Here is a 13670-nt window from a genome sequence, read left to right as displayed (position 1 = left end):
GTTTTGGGAGATTAACCCATTTGCTGGCATTCAGAGCAGCAAACACTCCTTTTATTGTGTGTTCTCTAAACTCGAACCAGTGTTTGCAACTCAGAGAAATAATTAGGGAAGTGGTTTGTGAGTTAATTTCAACCCCAGCACGTTAATATATACCATTTTTTTCCCAATCTCCTTTTATGCCTTGCCTAAAGTCCGAATTGACAGAAATTCATTGAAATTATGAATAAAATAGCATTAATTTGTCATCTCATGCATAGCTGGTGTTTATGCCTCTTTGCCACGAGATGCTATTGAGGCTGAGTTTAATGTGATTTAATGAAGGCACTTCCAGGGATGGAAAAACATTTGAAAATACATTAAGCAGCCCTAAACAGAACTTCATTCTGTGAAGTCAAAATAGCTGTGTTGGGAAGAAAACCGATGGGCAGCACCTTTCTTTGGGTCACACCAAGGATGCTTGTCATGGCCCACCACGGCCATGGCCATGTATTCTCAGTGTCACTTGAAATGGGGCCTCTTTGGTTGAGAAAAAAATCTCATTCTAAAGAAAGATAAACCAGCAGCTGCCATCAGTGCTACAGGAGATTTGTCTCCCTGCACGTTAAGGTGTTGGTTGGACTCGATGACCTTGGAGGTCCTTCCCATCCTTAACGATTCTTGTTGGAAGATGTCGAAGCACCAAACGAATCAGCAGAGATTATTTATGTGCTGAAAAAAAATTCTACAGCAGAAACAAAGCAATGAAAATCCCACATTTTTTTTATTGCCTGGAGTCATCATATGCATCTGGCTTATTTTTTTTTGGTGACTCATGAAGCATGAAAAACATGAGAATAATGCGAGAACGCAATTGGGAAATTATGGCACACAGGTCAGTCAACAGGATTGTCTTTAGCTCCACTGTTATTTATGTAGAAATAAAATCTAACATAAACTTATGCATCACATTAAACTTTGTTTTCTTTTGGATAACAGACCATAAAAATATAGATTTATCAATATACAGCAAGGTATACCTTGCCAAAGCAGGTATGGATTTAGACATTAGGATCAATGGCCAGTCAAAAGGAAGATCAGTGTTTAAAGAGCATTTAAATGGCTGTATTATATGAAAAATGACAGGAAAAAAAAGCAGATAAAGGCTCAGGAAACTGATGGAACTTTGCTCCTATTATAACTACATTTCAACATCTGCTTGAGGAGAATGAGGATACCTTGAAGCATGAATGTAAAATCACTTGTTCCATAAACTATAGGATCAAAACCTAGAAGTTCTTTTCAATCTGTAACAAATTCCTGGTTTTATTATAGGGTATTGTCCAAAGGAGAATTTTTATATTGCATTGAAAGCATTTTCCAGCCAGTGCAGTAGAGGGCCAAGGGTACAGGGTTATGGTAATTAAATCACAGAGCCACAGAATGGTTTGGGACCTCAAAGATCAACTGATTCCAGCCCCTGCCATGGGCAGGGACACCTTCCTCTAGCCCAGGTTGCTCCAAGGCCTGTCTAACCTGGCCTTGGACACTCCCAGGGATGGGGCAGCCACAGCTTCTCTGGACAACCTGTGCCAGGGCCTCCCCACCCTCACAGCCAAGAATTCCTTCCCAATATCCCATCTAACCGTGCCCTCTGGCAGTGAGAAGCCATTCCCCCTTGTCCTGTCCCTCCAGGCCGTTGTCTCAAGTCCCTCTCCAGCTCTCTTGGAGCCCCTTTAGGCACTGGAAGGGGCTCCAAGGTCTCCCCATCTTCACAGGGGAGCCCTCTTATGTGCCTGAGTTGATTTAAACTGGTGGAATAGCAGGTCTGACTCTGCCCATTCCAGGGCCATTTAATATGTGCATCTCACTGTTCAGCACATCACACAAAACTCCCACTTTTTCCTATTGAGAACCCCTGTAATTAACTTCCAATACTTCCTCACACACCTTTATCACTTTCAAACTTGATTGTTATACTCAAATACTCATATATACTTTATATAAATACACACTTAAATACTTTAATAGATATATACATACTTATGTGTACATATACCTAAATCCTCATTATTTAAGGCCTGAATCAGAGAATAGCAACAACTGGAGTATTAAGAGAATGAGGACCAAGCTCACCTACTGATCTGCTGGAGATGAGCAAAGCAAGAGCATGGTAGCAAAAACAGGAAAACATGACTATGCATCTCTATCCTGTGTTTTACCAGAGTCCTTAAGCATAATGTATTTTCTCAGAAACTGATCTTTTTTGAAGCAGCTGTGATAAAAAAGTAACTCATCTTTCTCTACAGTAATATTCCACTCCCTCAACTTCCTTTGAAAACATTCTTTGCATCAAAAACAAGTACTTAAAATGCTTAAGTAACAGGGAGGCTCCCTTTGGAGTACTCATTTTTTTATTGGCAGTGTACTCACTGCTTTCAGCAGGGCTTTGTGTGGCTTGAAATGGTATTTGTGAACCCCCCAAAATAATAGGAGTATAATGATGGGCTAATCATTATAATCTGTAACTGTGATTATATTCCAGTTTCACCTTAGGACTGGGGTTCACTTCATAACCTCCTTGGCAGGCTCCAGTTAACAAACAAATAAGAATTCCTTTTCTGGAGAACTAATCACAGGTTTTAGCCTTTCTCGAGTGTCTGAAATGGATTTATTTACAATCCAGTTATTCCATTTCTTCTATCATGAGAGATTTCCTTCCTCAGCCGTGCCCATCACCCAGCAGCAGATAAGGGGTCCCTGTGACAGAGCTCTTGCAATGGAGCAGGACTGGGGGCTGCGATAGCAGCACTGACTGATTCTGCACTGAAGGGATGCTGCTCATCTGCCAGAGTGGCAATCAATCCACAGGAAGGCCTGCCATGGAAATCACTTCTATTTTGGAAAGGTTTGTTTTCGGTTTTGTTTTTTGGTTTTTGGTTTTTTTTCCATGCTCTGCACAGAATTCTAAAAGCTCATTATGGAAATGAAAAATTAGCACACACTTCATTCCGTGCTTTTTCGAGTTGAGCTGTCCCCCATCAGGGACAGCACACAGCACACTGAGGAACTGAAGCAGCTTTTTGGGATCCTTGCTCAGAAATGGCACTGGGAGTTGAAGCATAAATATCTCCTCTGGATCATCACTGCTCTGCCAGTGCAATGAAAAAAAGATGGGGAGTGACCAGAGGTACAAAGCAGAAAGAACAGACCTGAGCTGATCCCTTGAAACTGGAAAATATCTGCACACACATGCAGTGTGGTTGTTTTTCTTAGTACAAATGTGTTTTGGTTTCAAGGTCCATCGAATTATACACCTGGTTTTCCTTGCTGTGTTTACTTGGCCTGCAGCATTTTCTTAATAACCTCTAATGGCAATTGAATTTGACCTTTATTTAATGCCAAAAATTGACTTATCTGCAATCCTCTTATTCTCCTTTCAGCATTTCTAGAGCTCTCATTCCTCTGCTGTGCCTCATCAAAGTACCCCTCACTCAAAATGAACACGTTCTCATCTACCCAGAGATATATGAGATAGATATATATGTATATGGATATATTTTTGAGAAAAGAGAAGGAATCGAAATTATCTGCATAAACCAGAGAAACTCAGTCTATCAGATAAGCTCACAAAAGCCAGCCATGCATTCAAAATCTTCATGGGTCGTTTAATAATTAACTGGATTCTAAAAAGCTGGTTGATGTTGTTTTTCAGCTCAAGAGCTTGTGGTTATTTTAGGCACAGTTCAGTGGGTTTGTTTTGGAAGAGGAAACACTAAAACACAACCTGAAGTTTTTTTGTTTCCCTGTGCAAAGAACGATGGAATCATTAAGGTTGGAATAGTCCTCCAAGGTTATCAAGTCCAGCCATGTGTGTTTTCTGGCCCCAAAGAACAGATTGGAAGGGACCCACAAGGATCATCCAGTCCAGCTCCTGGCCCTGCCAAGGACACCCCAAACAATCCCATCCTGTCCCTGAGAAAATTGTCCAAACACTCCTGGAGCTCTGGCAGCCTTGGGGCTGCGACCACTGCCCTGGGGAGCCTGTTCAGTGCCAACCACCCTCTGGGGGAAGAACCTTTTCCTAGTAAGATTTATTTAATTTCTAGATTTCTATACATATTTATATAAAAAAAAAATTACCTAGAGTAAAAAGATAATTGAAATTCAAGCTTATTTTTTCAGTTTATTCCTTAAATACGAATTCCTATTTGTTGAAAGCCCACAAACCATTAAATATCTGCAAGGAAAAAGAGCTCAGACAGTATGTTAAGCTGATGAGCTACATTTTAAAACCTTCCTTTAAATCATAGCCCATAGTTATGATCAATGTGTGTGCTTAATCTGTGCACACATCCCTTGAAAAAAGGTTTCCCTTCCCTGTAATAAGCACTATTGTTGAAGACAAAATGCGATGATCAGAAGTAGCTGAGGGAAAGATTTTGCATTGTGAAAGCCCACTTCAGTGAGACACTACCAGGTGGCCTCCCTGGTGAGAGAGGGGCGTGTCCCCTCATCCAGCAGGGGCAGAAGAAAGCACCTTCCAAAACTGAAATTTCCTGCCCCAAGTCCCTGTTTCCTGATCAAATGCCCTTTGCCTCGAAGGAATGACATCACTTCCCAGTTTCCCAATTTGCCATTAGAAGCATTTAATTCCTCCAAGTGCAGGGGAGTAGAAGGGAATATGCCAAATTTTGCTGCTTTTTCAGTTCAGAAATCCCAGTGCAGGTCCTGGAAAGGTGTCCTCAAACACAGGGATACAGGACAGAGAGACAGGTTTAAATTCCTTATGTCAGCCCAGCTTAGGTCCTCAGCTTTTCTTTGGGCGTCAGTGGGATGTGTTAGAGTGGCTGATGTCTCTGCACCTCTCCACTTGTCATAGAAGGGTTTGGGTTGGAAGTGACCTCAAAGCCCATCTGATTCCAGCCCCTGCCGTGAGCAGGGACACCTTCCACTAGCCCAGGTTGCTCCAAGCCCTGTCCAGCCTGGCCTTGGACACTTCCAGGAATCCAGGGGCAGCCACAGCTTCTCTGGGCAACCTGTGCCAGGGCCTCACCAACCTCACAGCCAAGAATTCCTTTCCAATATCCCATTTAACCCTGCCCTCTGGCAGTGGGAAGCCATTCCCCCTTGTTCTGTTCCTCCATGCCTTGTCCCACGTCCCTCTCCAGCTCTCCTGGAGCCCCTTTAGGCCCTGGAAGGGGCTCTAAATTCTCTCTGGAGCCTTCTCTTCTCCAGGTGAACACCCCCAGCTCTCCCAGCCTGGTTGCAGAGCAGAGGGCTCCAGCCCTTGGAGCATCTCCATGGCCTCCTCTGGACTCTGTCCAGCAGCTCCACGTCCTGCCCATGCTGAGGACTCCAGAGCTGGATGCAGCTCCAGGTGAGGTCTCACAAGAGCAGAGTAGGGATGGGGAACCACCTCTGTCGTGCTGTTTAAATACCTACCATGATAAGCTTTGTAGGTCAAATAATTTGCAGTTTCAAGCAGGTTCTTGGGATTTTGCAGAAGGGGAGAAAATTTACAATTCTAAACACTCTACATTATATGAAAACTTAATGGTTTAATTTTTTTCCTAATATATCTTTTATAAATTCTCCTTTGAGAAGAGCTCTTAGACAGATTTCATCGAGACCCTCTGCTGTTCCTCTGCTCCTCAGCACGGCATGTGCTTCCCGTGGAGTGCACCTGTTGGTGATGAGTGCACTGGGAAAAGGGGCTGGAAATAATACTCCTGTCAAAATAGATTGTGTGGCAGGGCAAAATGTGTGACAGCAAAATGGGATTTGAAGGTGTCAGGCCTGATGTGAAACGATGGAATGAGTGTGTTCTCTCAGGAGACCACGTCACAGCCACGGTTAAGGAATGATGAACTGCACTGGGAAGAATCCTCATCCCCTCCTTCAAATCAATGTGGAAAGAAAAGCACCCCCTCTCTTGGAGATCATTCCCTTCCCAGAAGCTGTTTACATAAGAAAAATGCATCAGGAATGAAATTCCAGGGGAACTTTCTACTCCGAGGGGGATTTTTCTTCCAGTTTACTCAGCAGGACGAACTATATTTGTACCAAGCAGAAGTTACATAAACGCTGGTGGAAATGAGGAAGGGAGGCCTCCAGGAGCCCCTGATTGAACCTCACACATAATTGCACACTCACTGAACCTCAGAGGGATCAGGGGCTCCTGCCTTGGATCTGCAAGGGCTCATCCTCTCCCAGGGAAGAGGGATGAGCCTCGTGTGGGAATTCCATGACAGTCGTGCATCCACAAATCCACAGGCAGCAGCCTAAGAGCCTCTGCAAAGCAGCAAACAAAAACTCTTCCACGTTGCTCATGGTTCCCCATTTTTTTCCTCTGGAATTTTATGCTCAATTCTCATGGTTGTTGGAAACCCATCCCAGCTGCCCCAGTCAGATTTTGGGCTAGAGCACATAGTCCGTTCTTTTCATATTTATTCATATTATTTCAAAATCTTACAACGTCAGGGGAAAGGGGAGTTTACAAGAGGGCTGGAGAGGGACTTTGGACAAGGGCCTGGAGTGACTGGAACAGGGAATGGCCTTAAGCTGAAGGAGGGCAGGGTTAGCTGGGATATTGGGAAGGAATTGTTCCCTGTGAGGGTGGGGAGGCCCTGGCACAGGTTGCCCAGAGAAGCTGTGGCTGCCCCATCCCTGGAAGTGTCCAAGGCCAGGATGGACAGGGCTTGGAGCAACCTGGGCTAGTGGAAGGTGTCCCTGCCCATGGCAGAGGCTGGAATGAGATGGGCTTTAAAGTCCCTTCCAACCCCAACCAGTCTGGGATTCTATGAAAAACTGGTCATGGCCAACGACATCCAATTTAATGGTTTGGGGGTTTTCTTCCATGTAGTGGGTTTTGTCTAAAGCTCTCGAATATTCATTCCTTGGGGGGAAAAAAAGCTCAAGAGTAAGTGTAATTATTTAAATGAATAACTTGGAGCATGAGGAATATTCAGGTCTACCCAAATTTTATTTGATTATTATAGACAACTGCACATTTGCCAGCTCATACATGTGCTCATGTTTTACCCCAAGGCTGTCTTTTGCTGTGTTTTCCCATATTTTCCCACTTCCAGCAGTCACTTCTCAATTCTGCAGATTATTTGCACTGAGATATTTTTAGGTCTGTTGTTTATATTCTTTCCATCCACTTTTTGAATGTATATATGAATAGTATGCTGTAGGACATAAATATAGACTGTATATATATATAGTGTGTGTATATATATATATATATATATATATACACTCCATATATAAATACTACTATATCCAATTCATTTCCCAGGCATCTCCCTGAGCATTCCAGGATCAAACCTTTACTCCATGTGTCCAGGAAGAGAGCACAATATTGCACATCAGGACGTTTGCAGGCAAAAAGTACCATTAGAAGAAGTTTCTTTAAAAAAAAAATACGGTTATTTAAAACTTCACGTTTGTAACCTTGTTCCACTTTTCCAAGTGATGAAACAAAAAAAGAATATTTTAAGGTTCTCTCATTTGACACCGGGGGAATAGAGAGGATACAGAGCAAAAGTTATGATCTTTTTTCTTTAGTGTCCCAGATAATCTACTTTCATATCCCTGACAGTTTTTACAAGACTTTTTTTCCTTATTTCTTGGGAATGGGCAAAGGCACATCACAGACTGAGGAAGGGCTCCATCATCATCATCATCATCATCATCATCATCATCATCATCATCATCATCATCATCATCATCATCTTATCCTCCTTCCAGCTCTGTCTTTGTTCCATGTCTCATTGTATAACATCCCCACTGCAAAATTAGTCTGGGGCTTCAGGCTGCCTCTCTCTACTATATCCATTAGAAGCAGCTCAGAGAGCCTAATGCATCTCATTTTATCAGAAGTACTAAAAGCATTTTTAGCCTTTTATTTTTCTGAGCATCAACTGAAGGTGAGAAGGCAGAGGGAAATTGCAAACCCACATTAATATGAATTATTGTTTTCCTCTGTGCAGCCAATATTGCAAGGTCTGGCTTTAGGGGGGACCCTTCCCATTAGGTTTAGGAACTATAATCCCCATCATCTGGTTTTGGCTGGGATAGGGAGAACAGTGTTGATAACAGGGCAATGTTTTGGATTTTGCTCAGTCAACCCTGAGTCAAGGACTTAGCAGTGTCCCAGGCTCTGCCAGGGAGGAGCTGCACAAGGAGCTGGGAGAAGCAGGGCAAGGACAGGTGATTCAAAATATCCAAAAGGATATTCCACACCTTAGAACACAATTTCCACTATATGAAGTGGAAGAACTGTCTGGGAGTCACCAATTGCTGCTGGGGGCCAGGCTGAGAAACTCTGTTAGGCATCTCTGGTTCACCTGGGGTTTTATTCCTCTCTTTCTCTCTTCTTTATTATTATTAAACCACAACAACACTCTGTAAAATATTCCTGGTTACGCTGAGTGAAATCTATAAAAGTTATTTTAGCTTTTGTCCTTTAAAATAAATGCTTCAACCCCTGCCATGTCAGTCAGCCACGGGAATAAGCAGAGTCCTTGCTCGCACTCAAAAGGAATTGAAGCCTGATGTCTTGAACATGTTACATTAGAGATTCTCCAGCAAATTTATCATTCATCTATCTTTCATTCAGCACAGTTTTATCTCTCTGCTCCCCTCCCTGGAAACGGGAGGGAAAAAAATGGAGCCACCTTAAACAGCAAGGTAGGGGGAAATGAATAGTTTATGAATCACCCTCCATATTTTCTAAGAAGTAAATTATTTCTTACATTTCAAGCTGAAATAAAAGTTGGGTGAGAGAGGAGAGTTGGCAGAACTTTGGCATTTATCCTTGGACAGTGCTGTATTTGCCCTGGAGCATTGACTCACCCCCACTGAATGCCCACATTTTAAGGGAACTCATGGATGATGATTGTCAGCAAAACATTGTCAGGTCCCATCCAGCCACGATTTCCAGTCTTAGTCCCCCATCCCCATGTCATGGAGCATTTTTAAAATACTCCCTGAGCAAACTGAAGAAAAGGTCCCATTTCCAGCATGTTTATCCATCAGGGATGCACAGCCAGTCTTTTGACATGCTTTTTTTGAATTAATAGGCTGTAATTTTACAGTTTCTCAGAAAAAAACAAAATCCACTTCATCTTCTCACCCTTCTATCTGTATGCAAAAGAGATTTTTTTTTTCTTGTTAAAGGAAAGCAAAAAATTGAAAGAAAGGAACTGAAGGAACAACTACAGATAAGTTCAATAGATTCAATACTAAAATAAGATTAATTCTATAGTGAGGAAAATAGAGATTTAATGTGTGATCTTGTCCATTGTTACAGTGGCTCATTGCTAATGTTGGATTTTGCCAGAAGAAATTCAGTGTGGCTTTTGCAGAAGCTTTATTTTTAATACCTTTCTTCAGTTACAAACTGCAGGGTTAGACCTAATTTTGCGAATATTTTGCCTAGATTTGATCTAACAAGGTGCTTTGCTCTGAATTTGGGGTTTGGAAGGAGACAATAATATATATGGAACAAATGCACAAGGTAGAACAGCACAAGCATTTTGCAGTTTCACTGATCCTGGTGTTTCATGGCACGTGGGCTGCAACCCTGAAGGAGAGAAGGGATCCAAACTTCCTGGGGAGCCACTTTTAATGAACAAGTTCATAGCTTTGAAAGGCAAAGGGAACTCTGAGACACTGTGACTGCATTTGGTGAAGAAGATCTGACTTAGGTTTTTGATAAAAAAAAAAAACAACAAACAAACAAGTCAAAACAAAAACAAAAGAGAGATTTTCCTCTCGTAATCCTTTCAAGTGAGGAGGAATCTTCACAATAAAAAAATAAATAGAAAAAGACACATTGCTCTCCACGTGACACCCGAAAACATCTGCCATCTCCTGGGGGCTTGAGGAGAGAGAGGAAAGGAGCTCATGAAATATAAAATTGCCCTGGAATCCATATTAATGACTGCAGCTCGTTTCCAGTGGGCTCCTCTGTACTCCTCACCCCGCGCCGCTGCTCAGGCTCCCCCTGAGCAGCTCCCCCTCCTTTGCAGGAGGAAATCAGCAGCCAGGGAATGCTGGGAGAAGTTGTGGGTTTGCTGCAGCAGGAGAGGATGGAATCCTTCCCTGTGAGGGTGGGGAGGCCCTGGCACAGGTTGCCCAGAGAAGCTGTGGCTGCCCCATCCCTGGAAGTGTCCAAGGCCAGGTTGGACAGGGCTTGGAGCAACTTGGGCTGGTGGAAGGTGTCCCTGCCCATGGCAGAGGGTGGAACTGGATGAGCACCCAAACCATTCTCTAGTTGTGTGATTATGGATGGAGACTGTCAACCAACCAAGTCCAAACATGGTGATGGAGAACCTCCTGCACAGGGGCCAAAACAGCGACGTCCTTTTCAGTTGTGAATTCTTTTGTTGGATCCATCCCTCAGCAACTTCCAGTTTCCCACCACTGAAGCTTTAAGTGTGGCTGTGCTGTCTCCCTTCCCCAGTTGGGAGGCTGATTTTTTCCAGTTGTTCCCTAGAGCTCACCTCCAGGGAAGCTCGTTGCCTCTGGAGATCCAATCAAAACCCAAGGGAAACTGAAAAGAATTTCTCCTAATTTAATCTTATTTTACTGACATATCCCCAGATGTGGAGCTGTGTGTCCTAAATAGCACATCTATCATTCTGCTGTTGCTTGGATAAAGTTTGCCCCTGGGGAATCCCAGGAAATCTGTCTTAAAATTACCAAACCTACTGTCCTCTGGAATTATGTAGAAACTTCAGCTTCCTTCTTATTTTGCTTCAGTTTAGCCAAGGATAAGAAAGAAAGGTGCTTTGAAACTATTCAGATCAAAGTTCCATTAAAGCTCTGTTCTTTCTCATTTGGAGCAAATCCACTTCCACCCCTGGGATCATGGCATCATGGAATCATTAATTAGGAAAATCATTAATTAGGAAAAGCCCTCTCAGACCATCAAGTCCAACACCAGCACTGCCAAGGCCACCACTAACCCATGTCCCAAGCACCACATCCATATGTCTATCAAATCCCTCCTGGAATGGTGACTCCACAGCTTCCCTGGGAAGCCTGTTCCAGCCTGACAACCCTTTCTGGGAAGAATTTTTTCCTAATATCCAATCTATGCATGTACATGGAGGAGTAACGGGGTGTTTCCTTGTTGGTGTGTGTGGAATTGGGTCCCCCAGTGGTCTCCCACTTTCTGCACAGGATTGTTCAGACTCACTTTTTATCATCAATCAAACCTGTGCTTCTCCACAGGAAAACTTTACTCTTGCACAGGACCTGAGCCCCAAAGGAGAAGCTCATCCCATGGGAAAAGCAGAATATAATTACTATATCCTGGTAATAAAGAAATTCAAAATCTTTATCTTCCACATCTCACCAGTAGTTGACAAACATTTTGACACTCTTTAGATGGGGGAAGAATGAAATCCTCCAGCCTCTTCAAGGTATAATCCTGTCAGCGTGAAATCCAAATTTTGGGGGATTCGAAACAAGGTGTTCAGCTAATGGAGCCTCTGAAGATGCAATGGGGGCCTGAAGAGAACCTGCCCTGGAGTGATGACAAAAACACAAGTTATTTACCAGGAAAATAACCAGACCTCACCTCTGGTGAGTCCAACCATGACAGCACTAAGGACACTCTGACATTCTCTTTTCCCTGCTCCTTCAGGCTGCTTCCTGTCCTGCTTTCCTAAACTGATGGTTGGACAAAGCCTCAGGTGAGTTTTATTTCCTGATTCAAGTGAACAATAAAAAGGATCCGACTGCAATGAGACAGATGTTCTTTTTTAGGCCTCATAAAGCCCAGATCTGGGGGCACAGCTGATCATGGCTGTGGGAGGGCTCCTTCCAGACCCCCAAGTTTAGTTTTGGGTAAATACTCCTGCACATTTCACTGGATAAAATGATCTCTCCCTGCTCTGCCTTTCTGTCTGTATAAATGACCAAAGAAAATCTTAATAACACTTCACATGGCAGCAAAGGATTTGATCTGAAAGAACATATAAAACCAGTGCTGATTAAAACAACATCATGGGAAATAGTCCTCAAATTTCTCTGCCTTCCAATCAACCTTTTATTCACACCACTAAGAACAACTTAAATTTGTAAGATCCAAAAACGTGCCGTGTGGGATTTCCTTGCTCCCCTCAGCACGAGCTGGGACAGCCTTGGATGTTGTGATGAGCTTAGAAAGGTAAATTGGCTTTGAGGCTCTTTTCCTACCCATTCCTGCTCCTTGTTATCCCTGCTTTCCCCAGGTCAGTCTGATGAGTTTCTACTGACTCTGATGTGCAGCAAATCTAGGGATGAAGGTTGCAGGGATGTCTGCTGGTCAGCAGGAATCCTTGGACCTGGCAGATATTTGCCCAATAATGTCATCAAATAAGATGACAAAGGACCAATTATGCTGCTGCATCTAGACCAGGACAGCACCTGCTCAAAAAAAAGGCACCAAGATACTGGGTGGGAAACAGGAGGATGAAAAGATGGAGAATTATAAATGTTGGGAGAGGGTTTTCAGGAATCAGCACAATTTAGGTTTGCTGAAACGTGATGGATTTGTGACTTAATTCCCTCTGACCTGGACAAGGGTGCTCATCTCAAAGGTCAAAGTGAGGCAGTGCCACAACGCAGGAAAAGTACAGCTGACAGTCACAGTTTGACTTTCAGAAAGGAAAAGCCAAAATAAATAATACCAGAGAAATCCTCTCCTTCCTTGCCCCAAAGCCACAATCAAATGTAGTAGCAGAAAGTGTAATACAATTAAAAATATGCTGGTTATGACATTGTGTCTGAACTTGTGCCTTGAGAAGCAAATTGAAGCCAAATTCCTAAATTTCTTTTAGCTAATGATTGATTTTTTTTTTCAGTGTTCAAAATGTATTTTTAATTTATTCAAATGTCAGAGAAATCACAGAAAATCCATCCACTGACCCAGATTTATCCATTCCCACGCCTGAAATTACATTTTTCACTGATAAAAGATAAAAAGCAATTTACTGTTTCTTGAACTTCGCCATATATAATAGATGATTAATTATTTTAAAATGCATTAAGTGTAGGCACCTTTTCATTCCCCCTCCAGGACAAGAAGACTGTCTGTTATGTTGGTGATAGTATACAGAAAAAAATACATAAGAACCCCTCTGGTAAAATCACCCTGAGGTTGCTTTCTTTCCAGCTGGAGTATCTTTCTTTTCCTAGAATGAAAAAAAAAAAAAATTAACAGTCATTTCCCATTCATTTGCTTGTGCTACTTGGGGATTTTTAAAATTTATTTATTTCTTTAATTTACTGAAAAAGTTCATGCGGGTCTCTGCTGAAATATCAACAAGGGTAAACACAGATCTTTGGGTTTTTCAAAAGGATAATAAGCCAATTTATATGGAATAATGGTATTACAGAACTTGTTACATTGCTGAACTGGAAGCATATTAATAGCTCAGGGGAGTGGATAAAACTGCTCTCTAATTCTCTGGAAAGATCCATCTTTCCAGAGTCATCAGCTGGAATCAGGACAGGCTTTGACATCTGTGACTGGTGCCCCTCAAACCAGGGAACACGGGGACAACACCATGAAATAATGATTGACTTGGCAGGTCTGGGGACAATCCTATCCAGGGCTTTTCCTGTGGCTTTTCCTGAGGAAGTTTCTGCAGTTTCACACATTAAAAATGTGGAGGGATGAGAGAACTTTGTGC

The sequence above is a fragment of the Empidonax traillii genome, unplaced genomic scaffold, assembly GCF_003031625.1.
Source record: "Empidonax traillii isolate 1590-97213 ecotype Southwest subspecies unplaced genomic scaffold, ASM303162v1 scaffold655:size661012, whole genome shotgun sequence".
Taxonomy (NCBI): domain Eukaryota; kingdom Metazoa; phylum Chordata; class Aves; order Passeriformes; family Tyrannidae; genus Empidonax; species Empidonax traillii.
This window is presented reverse-complemented; position numbering follows the sequence as displayed.